General features: G+C 39.5%; 1 protein-coding gene and 2 long non-coding RNA genes across 4 annotated transcripts in view; 2 read left to right on the top strand and 1 right to left on the bottom strand.

Moving 5' to 3' along the window:
- LOC130173941 (uncharacterized) overlaps positions 1-15,214 on the top strand; it is a 29,232-nt gene extending 14,018 nt beyond the window's left edge. The window contains exons 2-3 of the long non-coding RNA XR_008828524.1: positions 14,305-14,389; positions 14,475-15,214. This is a non-coding gene — a long non-coding RNA (uncharacterized LOC130173941). The remainder of the gene's footprint in view (positions 1-14,304; positions 14,390-14,474) is intronic.
- Positions 1-15,239, top strand: part of LOC130173940 (uncharacterized) — a 131,775-nt gene that overhangs the window by 58,420 nt on the left and 58,116 nt on the right. The gene's annotated exons all lie outside the window — the stretch shown is intronic.
- Positions 1-15,239, bottom strand: part of frmpd3 (FERM and PDZ domain containing 3) — an 82,680-nt gene that overhangs the window by 66,877 nt on the left and 564 nt on the right. The gene's annotated exons all lie outside the window — the stretch shown is intronic.

The raw sequence follows: 15,239 nt of genomic DNA, 5'->3' as shown, positions 1-15,239 counted from the left end.
GACTCAGGCTGGGTGCTGGTGTGTGTATGTGTGTGTGTGTGTATGTGTGTGTGTGTGCAGTTCCAAGTCGATTTGCTGTGAGGCCAAATGTCCTCACAACAACAGTGCGATAGGGAAATTTAATTTCTGTGCTTGGGGTTAGGTTTTGGGTTGGGATTCCAGATGGAGTTAATACTAGACATTACCATAAGTTAGATTGACTATTAATATTAAGCATGCGATTCAAGATATTTTGACCACTAGTAACACTATGGAGCAATGCACCAAAACAGTCAGGCTTGAAGAAGACTGATAGTGGATGTAAACCTGGATTTAAAGGACAGATTCTCAGTTTTTTGTTGGGGGGAGGGGGGCAAAATCCACAGTAACACTCTAATTTGTGCAAAAATACCCTCCAAAGTTTATTTGCAGTTACTTTGACACTTCTTCAAGTCTGAGTTAGTCAAACCAAGTGGATATCTTCTACAATTACAGTCTTTTTAGTGCAAAACTTCCACTGCAGCTCAGCAAGGAAACAGTGGGAGATGCAAAGAGGGAATTCCATAATGAGACTCTAACTATGAAAGACAAGCTTTTCATCTGACTAAAACGGACCGACAAAGCTTCATATTAAAGCCACAGTGCGTAAGTTTTATGTGGAGAGGTGCTGTCACATGTTCCCTTGAGTCAGACTCATCGAACCCTGGCAGCAGAGCAGCGTGCACGACAAGGATGGAGCAGGGAGACGGAGGAGTGGCGCGGTTTGCCTTTGAGTCTCATGTTCGCACTAGCTTTATTTCCAGAACTTGCATAATGCAGCGATAACTTCAGATTAACTTTTTTATACATTTTTACACTTAATGTTGAAACTGCATTAGGGAGGAATATCTTAATGGCCAGTTTATATGGTCACATGATTGTTGTGAAACCGATTTTAAAAAAACGTGAACCCATCCTTTAACAATCTAGTCAAAGCATTTAAAAAAAAAAAAAAAAATCAGCTTTGCCAACGTAAAACACAAAAACAGAAAGAAACACAGTGTGTGAGTACAACTTTATATGTGTACAATAACATTTCTCAGTCTGTCTCTGTGTGAAAGACTATTAAAGGATTTCTTTCAGGAACCCTATAGGAACTGCCTCCTCCTAACTGCCACTTATTCTACAGAGGCAATAATGATGTTTAAGCTTCTCATGCCCCGACAAAAGCTCTGCAATGATGTTGTATTATAGACAAATATGTGCTTGTTATTATCTGTGCCGTTGGTTATGATTCACATTGACTGCGCTTCACGACATAATAATCACTATGATCAAACAGATAAATGATCAGTACTTAATCGGTTTATAGAAATCTTACTGTATCAAATTATTTGTTGTATCTGAGAGAACCTGCATTGATCAATAATGTATCCCATTGCAATAAGTAGCAGTTTCGTGACAGATAGGTTTTTAGAAGAGTTCTTCAGAAAATGGTTGGATGAGGTCAAATCGGCATGTTGCAGTAGTTATTGTCGAGGGATAGATAATGCAGTGGAATACCTAAGACATCCTGGTATGTTACATAATACTGTGCTCAAAGTTTTGAGAGAAGAAAGGAGGACAACACGGAGGTTTCATATTAAATCAGTCATTCATGCACGACAGCATGCTATTTACGTGAGGACAAGTTCTGCATAATAGCACATGTATCATGTCCAATTACATGAAATGTTCATATTGGGCTGCATCCCTCCCCCAGGGTTATAGAAATTTAGAGGTAGGAGGGGTGAGGGGTTATAAGCATTCAATAAAGCCACTTCAAGGAGTCTGAATACATTAAAAATTTAAATTAGTCTTCTCTGAAGAGAATGAATGTACCCCCCCACAGTCATATTGTCGGTGCTGCAGCTTTGTGTGGAGGTTTGAGCTTGTATGTGTGTGTGCGTGTGCATTGGAGGGGTGGGGGATTGGGGGGGTAGGGAAGAGTCTCTCGCATCAATACGATCTTGTGGGCTGCCTGAGCTGTACGTATTCATGAGTGTGCACACCCGCACACAAAGGCGCACGCAGCATGTAGTGTGCATGCGAACAGACCTGTGAGCTGAAAGCTACAACCCCGGAAACAGTCTGCAGATGAATATAAACCCTTTCTGTGTGGTTTTCAGAACAATCCAATTACACAAGCAATCGGTCTGATTCAAACAGAGGCTGACACAGTTCCATTCGACTACAAATCTGAGCTTTTTGTTGAGGTCGTAGCTGATGTTTGTACATAGATATGTTGTGTTGACGGTGGAGCCTTGCAGGGTTTTATGCAAGAAAGCATCATAATCTGCAGGAGAATTACACTTCCTGTCTCGACTAAGTTAGCAGAATACTGATTCCACATCCTCGTCTGCTCTGCACCCTAATGTGTAACCTGCTGCATACCAGCGTACCGAGGATGCAGGTGACAAAGCAATCAGATAAGATTTTAAAGGTTATGGCATTTTGGGTACACAAGTACAATATTAAATATTCAGAAACCTGCATCATCAGGGGTGTGTGAGTGTGGTTTGGACAGATTTCACCGACAACCTCACAAGTGTCATCATATTTTGACTCTAATATTGCTCGACTCTGATTGGTGCACAGAAATTTAGGCGACAGCTCCTTTTTTTCCAGCTAAGCCCCGCCCACCTCAAACCAGCAAGAAAAGCAAGGACAAAGACACAAATACAGAAATGTCTCTTGTGAAAGAACTTAAACTGTTCTTTCTTTGTCTCCAGCTCTCTACCCCTCTTCCTCAGTTACATATACAGATATTAAATAGTATATTTTGCATGAAACACAGCCAAGTCATATTTTCAGTTTATATGTAACAAAACACAAAACTATATAAATAATGTATAGCTGTGTGTGTGTGTATGAAGCATGATTGTCATTCATGCAACATCAAATGAAATGCATGTCTACATTTTCACATTTAAATGTGTGTGAGAGAGAGAGATTGTTTCTAATTACACTCAAGCACACGTACAGCATGTACACACCAACCCTATCTCTTAAAAATTACATTTAAATACAACTAATTTGGAACAACAAATGTTTTGCAGGAAACATAATTGCAGTCTGATTACTTTTTCTACTAAAGTAATGAGGACATGTTTTTCATTTATGTATTTTGCTAGTTGCAAATATGTTGATACTGAACATATCAGTAAAATTCTAACAACAATGTATTTGTTTTCAGCCAAAATATCAGATCTTGCAGTGCAATCCATTCGTAATGACTACAGCGTTATTATATCTGTTCATGGATTCTGTTTAGACTCTCACAGCATTTGGTTAAGGTTAGTGAAAGCTCTAGGTCTGCTTTAATAGAGAAAAAGCTCACGGTGGCATCAGACACATGTTAATTCACATTTAACAAAGATCAAGATGTTTCCTTGACGTTAACCAAAGTGCTTCTGCTGCCAAAACCGTAACCACAGACAGAACTGTGGATGCAAACCCCAGACACCAAAGATGTGTGTTTGTCATCATATTATACTCTTCAAAATCATAAATGGTATATAATATTAGGTATGAATGGGTATCATCTGTAATGTGTGCTTTATATATATTTTTAAATTCATGTTTAGTGGCATTGTGATGCTGTGCTTGTTTTACAATCAGAAACTCATACAGTTCTGACTTGTGTCAGTGTAAAACTTTTTGTGAAAAACTTAAGAGACTGAACCTCACCTTTCACCTGACAGGTTTGAAGCTTTAATCTAATCTGTATGCGTGTGTGTGTGTGTGTGTGTGTGTGTGTGTGTGTGTGTGTGTGTGTGTGTGTGTGTGTGTGTGTGTGTGTGTGTGTGTGTGTGTATTTTTTCAAGTAACATTTTAAATCATTATCTTAAAGGCAAAATCAATTTACACACATTTTATTTTGGCAACATAGTTACACACACACACCTGTAAACACTGACAGTATGTCTAAGTGTTTCACTCTCACACCTTTGAAGTGAAGCTCTGTATCATAAGGGAAGTTTTTATCTTTGGTTTGCACTGCTTCAGGGAGGGAGTTGCACACACATCAAAGAACATCACATCCCTCTCAAATCTCCACAGAAAGACAAAGCACAAGTTTGAGATGAATCCTCAGACTTATTTGCTTCAACAAATCATGTGCACCAGGAGAGATTTCCTCAGTTTTTCTTCTCATTAGCTGCTTTCTTTTGAGGCGACAAAGTTTGCTGTCAGTTGCAGTAGAAATAATATTTCAGAGTTGTGCACCATTGACAGTTAAAGAAAAAATAAGCATATTTTTGCATTTACTTTTTATTTATTTGAGTTAAAATTTATATTAGTCTGAAATACAGAAGGCACACATTTAAATGGTTCTATTTTGTCTCATTGCTTGGCACTCTTTAAATATGAAGGTAATGACAATAATTGTTCCGTCAGTTAGCAAAATGTAGACAGAACACAATGACTGAATGGATCCAGTTTTAATTATTTCATTTTGAAACTAAACACAGCGATACCAGAGTAAACCTTGTTATTATTTTCAATGCTGTTTTATGTGAATGACAGACAGACAGAGAAAGCCGGTCTCCTGTCTGGATGTAATTAGAGCACGCTTGTGGTGCAGGGGTCAAACATAGTTTTCATTACAAAGTGTTGCAAAAATATTTACTGTAAAAAAACAAAAAATATACATAATTGAAAACAATTCATCTTAAGCCAAGAAAAGTGTAGGCCTGCCTGCAGTATTGTTGCATCACACTCATTCAGGAAGCGGTAACACAATTAGCCCAGGCTACCATTAATCAAATGCAGTTTTGCAATATAATGTAAAATCATTTGCTAACTTCCTTTAAGCTAATAAGAAAATTGATTTTACTCCTTTTTTTTTTTTCGTTTTCTCCCGTGTGCAGCCCAGTTGTAACCTTGAAGCCCGTTCTTTCTCTTTCTCTTCTTTCTGCTTCTTGACTTCTCTGATTGATATGGTTGGCATTGGTATGATAATCATTACAGAAGATATGCATCACTGTCTACGTATGAGACTCTATTCATTTCTGCATGGTAGAGGAAGCTGTAAGCGGCTCCGTTCACAAGTCTGCAGTTACTGTGCCCTCCATTTTGTGACACCACAGTTATTAAGTTGGTTTTTGGTGTGCAGGGAGTATAGTTTGGTGTGAAGATCAATGAAACACTATCCAAGAGAAAAAAAAAAATTGAAAAATAAGATGGAGCAGTCGTACCATAAGTGGTTCAATTTTGTGCATAGGCGATGGGTTGTATTGTTAAAAATAGAACTATCTGCTGTGAAACTCCTCTTCTCATCTTCATGCGTGTTGCTGTTTATATAACAGTTTATCTGTTTGATTATCTGAACACAGATCTCTATCTTATGAACAAATCGAAGGCTTGCCGTCTTGCGCAACAAAACCAGACACAAAATCTTGCGTTTTATTCCAGACTTCCAAAATTTTATTAAAAGCGATGCCTTGTGAGTCAAGCAGCGGGGCCTCTGAAGGCTGTGATTTAGAGGAGTCTGGAGGAGCTGCACTGTCTGCTGGTGTGGTGGTTTCGCTTCACAGAGCTATATCTGGTTTAAGAGTAAAGCAATTCAGTTTCTGACAGCTTGTTAGCAAATGCCCCACATTCACTGATGATCATTATTAGCGATTGTGTCCTCAGAGCCGCCACCTGTGAGACAGTTGAAGTATATCAGAAGAGTCTTCTTAAACCTTGAGTCATGCCTAAAGTGAGGAAAGATTGTTGTGTGTGTGTGTGTGTGTGTGTGTGTGTGTGTGTGTGTGTGTGCGTGTGCTGCAAGACAGTGAAAAGCCATGCATGTGTTCACACTATTTTTAAACCTCTTCTCAAAATTCTTGAAATGCAATGTTAAAATCTACTTTCGAACACTTCTGGCACAGCTAGGGGCCTCCCAACTCCCCGTGTGTCCCTGGGACCCAATCTTACAAAAACACAAAAACACATCATGATGTCAGCAGTCACAGCTAACACTGACAAGTAATGCTAGCTAGCTAGCAACACACTAGTCACCAACTAACAGACAAACAAAACAAACAATTCAAATGCGACATAAACAAACACATGACTGTCTCGTCTTGTTTTCATTTATATGTTTTATTTATTTGTCTTCTTACTCTGTAAAGCGGCCTTGGGTACCTTGAAAGGGGCTATAAAAATATAAGTTATTATTATTATTATTATTATTATTATGATGACTGACTTACTTTGTCTCTTCTTTGCACAAGAAAAAATTATTTTTACTTGCCCCGGTGCTGAGGACGCTTCATTTGGAGTTGTCTGTGCAATTTGTTCACATCATGACTGAGCACCTCTCCACATATAACACATGAAGGCCTCTCCATTTATAAACTGTCTTGTATTTTCAGTTCGACACCATGCACACGATAGAGTGAGGGAATCAAAGGAGCCAGACTCAACATGTCCTCAGCCGCAGACCAGGAAGAGGGGGGATCTGTTCAGCACACAACATCTGAGCTGAACAGAGCAGTTATAGAAGAAAGCACACTTTTCTTCTATAACAGTTATAAAAATGAATTCACCTAGCATTTTCTAGCACTGTTCTGCATTTAGGAAATAATATATTTTGGGAAAGTCTGTTTAAAACAGACTGTTTTCTCCTCTGCAGATGTGGAAATCTTCAAGTCCACATCTTTATGTTCATCTCTTTTCTCCGTCTGTTTCTCTGACTGACATAGGACTCAAAGAATATTTTGCTTCTTGTTTTTATTTCCTATCCCTAAATTTTCTGCATCATTTTCTGCACATTATCTTGAAACAGACGGTTCAGTTGTCTATCCAAATTGGGCTCAAAATGTAATGCACATTGGGTAATGGAGAGGATGTTGAGTGTAACAAAGACAGGATTAGTTTGTGAAGTTAGTCTTAAGGCTTAGATAGGATCTTGTTTGTGCTTTTGGGTGAAAACCTTGTGTTTCCTAAATGTAAACTGAAAAACACAAACATTTTACATTGACGTGAACGTCCACAGATACAAAAGAACAGTTCAAAACTGCATTTACTTAAAAAGGTTAAAGCTGCTAAGATTTATATTGTTGTTCCATGTTCATGTGCCATTTCGACATTGTGTTCATACGCCATGTGAACCAGATTTTTAGGAGAGGAAGAAACAACACAAGTGGACCAGTGAACGAGAGAGGTGGGGGGGTCAGGCTGGTGGAGAGTGAAAGAGACAGGGAGAGAGCAAAAGAAATCCATTAAATCCTTTTGAAATATTAAGTAAATATATCTGTTTTCAAATACTTTTCCCCGTTTCTATGGTGAAAGACCTACTGTGCTGAAAGATTTAGTTCATTCTGTATTTCCACATGTGTGGACATGGAGTGTGGACTACAAGAGAGACTCCTGATGGCTCTTCAGTCCTTCAGTTTAGTCTATCTCAGTCATCTCCTGCAGTAGCACCGTTTCTGCCCACCACTTCTCCCTCTGTGTGCCGCTTCGCCCTCTGGCTGTTTTTTTCTAAAACTGTCCACACCTGCGAAATTGCAATTTTTTATTTATTTATTTATGTTTGTTACGGCACACAAATCTATAGCACATTTAAAATCCTTGTTTTTCTGCTTTTGACAAATGAAACGTACTAAAAAGCAAACCTAATGAGATAATATCCGCAGAAGAAAGACAGTCAGGAGAACACTGCAGTCATCTGTCTTCTATGTGGTTGCAGGAGGACTTGTACAGACACGCACACACACACGCGCACACACACACACACACACACACACACACACACACACACACACACACACACACACACACACACAGGTGGACTAGGTGGGATTTTAGTGATCCCCGACCATGAAATGCTATGGATATTCTGAAGCAGCGTTTGGAGCGCCACTGTGACAGAGAAGGGAACATGAAACCACAGTTAATAATGTAATTAGCTTTACAGCCCCTGGCTATGTTTGTACCCTGTGAAACACACACAAAAAAGTCATCAGCAGCATGGTCCTAGCAGTAATGATTGCGCTTTAACTTTGTGTATGTGTGTGTTTGTGTCTAAAGCATGCAAAATTACAATTGTGTGTGTGACAGAGAATGCAAATATTCTCCCCCAAGACTACACACATCTCTCAAATGATCCATGACCCTGAGCATTTTCAGCTGCATTTGTGACTGTGCTACAGTGAATCCTCCATTTTTCTGCCTGAGAGCTTTTGAAGCTGCAGTGGGATTTTGTTCCGTGATTTTTTATGTTAATTCATTCAACCATTTCCCTTGCCATGTCTTAACAGTTAAAGTGTAAAGTGCTACAGTATGTATAGCGCCAAAAATCAGGGAGAGGTAAGGTATGATAAGGAACAAGACCTTGGCTGTGTTCAAAGAGACTGTCCTCTAAAGACAAACAACAGCATCAATCATTTCAGCAACCAACCCCAAAACAACATATGTTTACAAAACCCTCTAGCGGCTGTAGTAATTATGATGGGAGCAAAGGAGAAAGTCAGGTAGACGACTGTTGATTTCCCATTTCACCTGCATGACCGCGATTGTTCCTGAATCTTAATCAAGCCGTTATTATTGTAACTGTGATGACAAAGGACCCCTTAACAAAGTACTCATTTTAATCCACGATGATCCAAGTTGTTTTAGTGCCTAAACCTAACCAAACATTAACCGCAGTGCTGTCACATCATAAAACAGATTTATTTTTACGAGAGTGATTTATACAAATTGGAGGGAAAATGCTTCCATCTGTCGTTGTAGAGGGCGAGGACAAACTATGAATCTTGTCGTTTAATTTACATGGCTTGTTAGTTCAGATTGTCTTTAGTCCTGCATAAGAACAACGCAGCCCCAGCTCATTGCATCAAGGCAGCAAGGGTGCTGATGCAGAGGGCTCTGGTAAAAAAAAAAAACGTAAGGTTGTCTTTAACAAAAGTTGAACCTGACACAGCATTGTGTGTCAAGGCGCTGCAGTGGCCAGATCTATTATATGTGAGCACAAACTCCTGGTAAACTGCTCTGTAACGTGTATCGTGTATTTCTATTACTTAAATTATAAATGTCATGATGAAAGATAAAATGATTGTCACTGTGATACAGTTTCAAGACTTAAAAAAGTAGAGTTTTGGTGTCTGCGAATGTTTTGGATTATTTTTGGTCGTAAACCAAACAATTGCAAATAACTACAAAAAATCTGTTGGGTTGTGAGTTATATACATAGCCAGTGTATTACCTGCAGCAGATTCAGTGCACTCCCAGTTTGGAGAAACAGGCCGGAGAATGGAGCCATGTACTGCTGTGCACAGGGTCAGCAGAAAACACGATTAAAAATGCCAACCGAAAAAAAAACAATATCAGTTGAAGTGTACGTTAAATTATTAATATTTTCGATGCTTTAACTTGCTGTCAAACATCCTTTTCCTTTGGATCTACATTTTCTTAATCATTGAACTACAGTATTACTACGCATGCACTCTATTGTGCTGCAGATCAGCTGTTTGACTTGGAAAGAGCTAAGCGTAAGTGTGTGGTGTGTAGGAATACAGTAGTTTAAATATTAAAAAATGTTAAAATATTCAAAATAAAGTGTACACTTCGACTGATATTGGCTTTTTTCAGTGGGCATTTTTTAAAGTGGCTAAAGCACATTTTTTTGTGTTCCCCATCCACAGCATTTGTGTCAGTGCTTGTTTCTACTTCACACGCCGAGCCGAATTAACTGCAGGTAATACACTGACTATAGATAAGTACCTCACACAACCCCACGTCAAACAACCAAAACTATCACTTTAAGAGGACATGGATATGTGTACCACATTTTCATGGTTATTTTCCTTTTTCAATCATCAGTTGTTGGACTGACTGACCAACCAAACAGCCAACACGGCTTGCCTGGCTAAAATGTGTACACTCATTTCTAGAAAAAGATCTGGATACAACCTCTCTCTGTCATTGAGGCAGAAAGCCTGTCATCACACAGACGAACACACACACACACACACACACACACACACACACACACACACATACACACACATCTTACAAGCCAGTGTGCAAAGCGTGGGTTTATTTTTTGCATGTGCTGCAAGTGTTTTTCTTGATAGTTTGGGATCCTGGCCAAGTTAAGTAACGACTTCACACTGAACCGCTCGTCTATGGAGCACGAGCGTGAATCTCAGAAAAAGGCTGGCACAAAAGGGCAATTAATATGCATGTTGTTACACAGATATTTATCACCTCAGTAACACTGCCAGTTTATTACTGTGGTTATTTTGTTTTGTTTTTTTCTCTTCATTGCGTGCATCTGAGGTGTGGCCTCCAGCATGGCCAGATTTACCTGCGGATACAGCAGCAAAAACAGCCAGTTGTCGAGGGTGACCACGAGAGGAAGCGAGTGAGCAAATGAAAGAGAGAGAGGGGTTTATTTGACAGCTTTCTGAGTGGCTACTGTTTTTGCTCATGGTGTGTGCTGTCCTGCTAATTTGAAGATGAGTGGGATGGACTATCTATCTATCTATCTATCTATCTATCTATCTATCTATCTATCTATCTATCTATCTATCTATCTATCTATCTATCTATCTATCTATCTATCTATCTATCTATCTATCTGTGGCATGCGGTGGCTTTTACTGAAAGGCTAGCAGAACCTAACAAAAGCACAAAACACCATCTCAGTGTGTGATTCAGCTGTTTACTACACCAAAGACAAAAGTATGGACCACACTAAAACACCTTTTCATGACAGCAGCAGCAGCAAATCTCTTAAATTCAGGGCTTGCTATGATTCTGTGCTGCCTGTCTTTCCTGTGCTGAAAGTCTCTCTCCTGCATCTTGCTGCTCTCACTCATTCACCTTTCTCCTTCCTGGCCTAAGAAGTATTGGGATTATTCCTTTGAACTGACACCAAATGTGCAGTTTAGAAGAAAAATATCTAAAAATCACTTCTATGGTAATCTAAATCCATTAACTGACAATGACACACTCCATAGAACTGTATTTATCTGCATCAGTGTTGTCAACCTTTCATGGCTCATCGTCTAGACTGTAGAGGGGAAGCACAAGGGAGACATGAGAGCTTGGGTCTTGAGGAGTTGTAGCATTTGTTTACTGACAAACAACCTAAAGTGCAAATACAATGCACTGCTACGTTCATAACTATACGGCTAACTTCTAACTCTCTGCTCTGCTCGCCAGTCTCATTGCTCTCTCTCTCTCTCTCGTACCGTACAAGCTATGCTACTTACCGAGCTATTCCTGAAAGACGCTGCGCTATTTGTGTAACAATATACTGTCTCAAACTTCTCAAACTTATTGTAAATTTTGCACAAAGATGATGAATCACAGTGTAATTTGCTCATTTACTTGGCTACTTCTGCCTCTTAATGCTTAGGACTATCTGACAAGATTTTTTTTTTTGCCTACTTTTTAGAAATAATAAAGATTTCCATGGGAACTTAATAGAGTTGTTGGATCATTGATAGGATTTTGCCTTCGACTGACAGAGTTGACAGAAAAGGTCATATGGTTCTGTGTTTAAAAAAGAAAAAAGAAAGCACATAAAAAAAAAAACAGTTTTACCTTTCTTGGAAGACTGTTGAATCCTCATTTTCCAACAGGATTCCTATGATAAAGTTCAACGTCAGATCATATCCAGTCCTTTTCATACCATCATGAAAAAAATCTACACAACCTATTTTATATGACAATATTATATATATGGTGATATATTATTTTTTCTTGAGCCTCAAGTGCAGATCTTTTTAAACCAGGGATGTACACTCTGTATCTACTTTATTAGGACGACCTGTACAATTTAATGCAAACAAATACAACTCATCTGCCAAAAAGACTGAGGTCATAGTTAGTGATGGTGTTGTACTGGACTACATTACACTAAGAGGTGTTTCTAATTAATGTCTCCCTCATAGGGAGGACAAAAAATAAGGAACCTCTCAATATAATGTAGTCCAGTACAACAGCACTTTTAAGCATGACCTCAGGAATAAACATATATCTGAATGTCAATGTCACCAAAATCTGAACAATGTTAGCTTTATAAAGGCGGAATGGCAGAGCTGTTGTGTGGAGTTGCATTGAACATGTACAGGTGTGTCTAATAAAGTGGCCACTCAGTGTATGTGTTTTGGCTTATCCAGTAAATCAGATACCTGACCGATCTAGACACTTCATCACTTTGATGCAACAAACCTGTTAATCCAATAGAACCACAAAGCCAACAGCTCATTGATTTGTCACATTTCCCACAATGCTTCAATACAGTACGAGCAGAGATTAAAAGGATAATTATAAACGGTTCAAAAATCTGTGGTGGTTGACAAATTGACATCCTCTCATTGTATTGTAATGTCAAATAACGGATAATTTTATGATTTATGATACGTGGTGTTTCTTCTTTTCATCAACAAGTAAAAGAGACCAAAACTCACTACAAATTAAATTGTATTGTTTGTGTAACCACAGCCCGCAGCGGCATGCCACTGAATCATCATTACATTGACTGACACATTCCGTCATTATGATTTACATGGCCAATGTAGTTTACCCTGAAATAACTCCATGGCTGCATTTTTTAATCTCTGTGCTGGGCAGACATAATTAAGCATGCACAGGGATGTGGTTTCTTTTTTTTTTTTACACGGCTAAAAGCAACAAACCACACACTGCCTATGCTCAGTATAATTACAGTAAACACGTGTCGCCCAAATGCAACAATGGAGTTCAGACTGTGTTTGCACAGAGAGAACTCCATTAGTGGTTTTATTCTTTTCACAAGAATGGTTAATAATAAGTAAGAAAATAAATAAATAAAATAGAATTTAAAAAAAAAAAAGCCTTATCCCTTAACTCCTCTTTTAAAACCCGCAGAGCTTTAAAAGCAGAACAGAAATCATTTAGCCTAACAAGAGCGAAGATTGGGATCAGCGCTTAGATTTAAAATCAACTCCAGCAGGGAAAGCAGTTGGCGTGAGTGTGTGCATTCATGTGTATCTCTGAGAGCGCTCACGTGTCTTGCAACACAGCTATCCACTCCTGCTGAACTACCAGCGAAAAGTGTTTGCGAGACTGAAATAATGCATGTTGTTTCCCCTCATTTAAATGCCCTCCACTGTAATTGGTGTAATCTGTAGGTTTTATCGAGTCCCAAGTCTGTTTTTATAATGTGTTTTTATGTGCCTCTGCAGAGCTGTCAGCCTGTGCCAACTGCCTCTCCTTACATGTGCATCAGACCTTGCTACTTTGATGATGATTGGATTTTGAAAGCATGTCCAGGATTGGTGTTTGTCATTTTGTCATCTCCATGAGCCATACTATGAGACATTGGTATCTGTGTGTGCACTTGGGCAAAGGCTGCACCACAAGTTGCATTAATTTGTTCTACCCTACAACCTTGGGGCTGTTCTGCTCTCTCTAATGACTAAGCAGAAGTCGACAGAGAACATAAAATAGCAGCTATGCTTGAAAGTACAATGTACAGCATGATCACAGAAATGATTTCAGGGTATACTGTGCTTTTGATCATATTTTATACATTTAGAAAACTAAGAATATAAATAATTAAATGTAATTTCTCAAGCAAAAGTCATCTGATAACTTTTCTTCTTGCTTGATGCTTGTGTATATATTTATTTGCACAGAAAACTTCCACAATCAACCTACGCATGCATTTACTGCAAAGGAACACCCAATCAACCTCAGACATCCACTCCATCAAATGCCAGGTTAGCTAATGTGGGGCTGAGTGGCATCTAGATAGATGTTGTAATATGGCTTTTGAAATCAGCCTCTAAATCAGCCACCATCCACTCTGAAACACACTGTATAATGGAAAATATTGATATTTTTTGGCCTATGCTGAATGCACACTCTAGAATTAATCATGGCATTGGACTGAGTGCTCTCTCCTCGTCTGCCTCGGTGCTCTACCTGTCTCGTTCTCTCCATTTGCCCCTGTCCAGTGTTTCCATAACTTAGCCAGCCACATGACGAGATCAGAGAAGCCTGGTCATCTAAGTAATGGCTTTCTTTTTGTTGATTCCTTCTGGGTCCATGGCCCTGCGTTCAGTGATGTATGCTCCATGCAACGGCACTCGACAGCTCATCTCTCTTAGCCACAGGCACCTCTGAATAAGCACATCCACCCATGGGCCAATCTCTGAAATGCACTTTGGGGCTGCTGCTGCCCCCGTCATTGACATTCACAGAACAAGAAATGCACTATAACCATTTTCAGTCATGTAATAAGACTTTGGAGCATTAGTGGGGGGGTTGAGGAGGGAGATCTTCCTCTGCTTGTAAACTGACCTTTTCCCTTTTCTGCAGGGGCAGCCACAGAAAAGTCTTAAAGCTGCAACAGCAACATCTTTCATCATATGACTGTCGGCGTTAATTTTCACTCACCTCCTCTGTATGAACTTCTCAATTCTCCAACATGTGTTTTCTCACTGTGCAACTGTTCTGTCTAATTACACAGTTTCCTTCTCTGCGCCCAGGCTTCTACCCCAACTTCCACCCTGCTTGGCTCAGTGTAGCACCACACCAGCACCCATGGGCTCCCCCTGCTCTCCAGCTACAGCAACAGAAAGCATCCTTTCTGCAAAGTCCTCAGTGGCATTTCTTCACCATTAAGCACTCTCAGCTACCACAGCCTTTAGACTTAAATTGAAAAACTGGCCAAATATGGAGTGTGGGATGAATATATGAATGACAAATGAACCACTGAGGAAAAAGAAAGCCAAATGGTCACCCCCCCCCCAAAAAAAAAAGAAACAAACAAAACAAAACAAAAAAAAAAAATCAGCAGAAGCCCATAGGATATGGCACTCACATAAATGATATGAATTATATGAATGCCATGGACTTTCAGTGTCAAAAAGAATGAGAGACGAGCTCTTTCTTTTTTCCTCTCCCCTGCTACCTCCCTGTTGTACCCTCTTCATTCCCACTGACATTCCCCAGACAGCTGATGGATATCAGACCATGTCCTCCAGGAGACATATCCCATTATCATACTGCCACAGCGCACATCCACAGACCCATCTCTGCTCTAATCAATGGCCATGCAGCACAGCAGAGAAGCACAAACAAGATGCACACAGCAAAACCTTCAGTAAATAATGACACAGATAGATGAACACAGATGACAGTGAAAGGAGGGGACGTAATCTATATCTCAGACGACACATGGCTGATTCCGTCACATCTGCCTAAATCAATATAGATAGAAATCCAGCAGAGCAGCCCCAGCTGTGCTGCCT

Source organism: Seriola aureovittata, chromosome 8 (assembly GCF_021018895.1).
Source record: "Seriola aureovittata isolate HTS-2021-v1 ecotype China chromosome 8, ASM2101889v1, whole genome shotgun sequence".
Classification (NCBI taxonomy): Eukaryota; Metazoa; Chordata; class Actinopteri; order Carangiformes; family Carangidae; genus Seriola; species Seriola aureovittata.
This window is presented reverse-complemented; position numbering and strand designations above follow the sequence as displayed.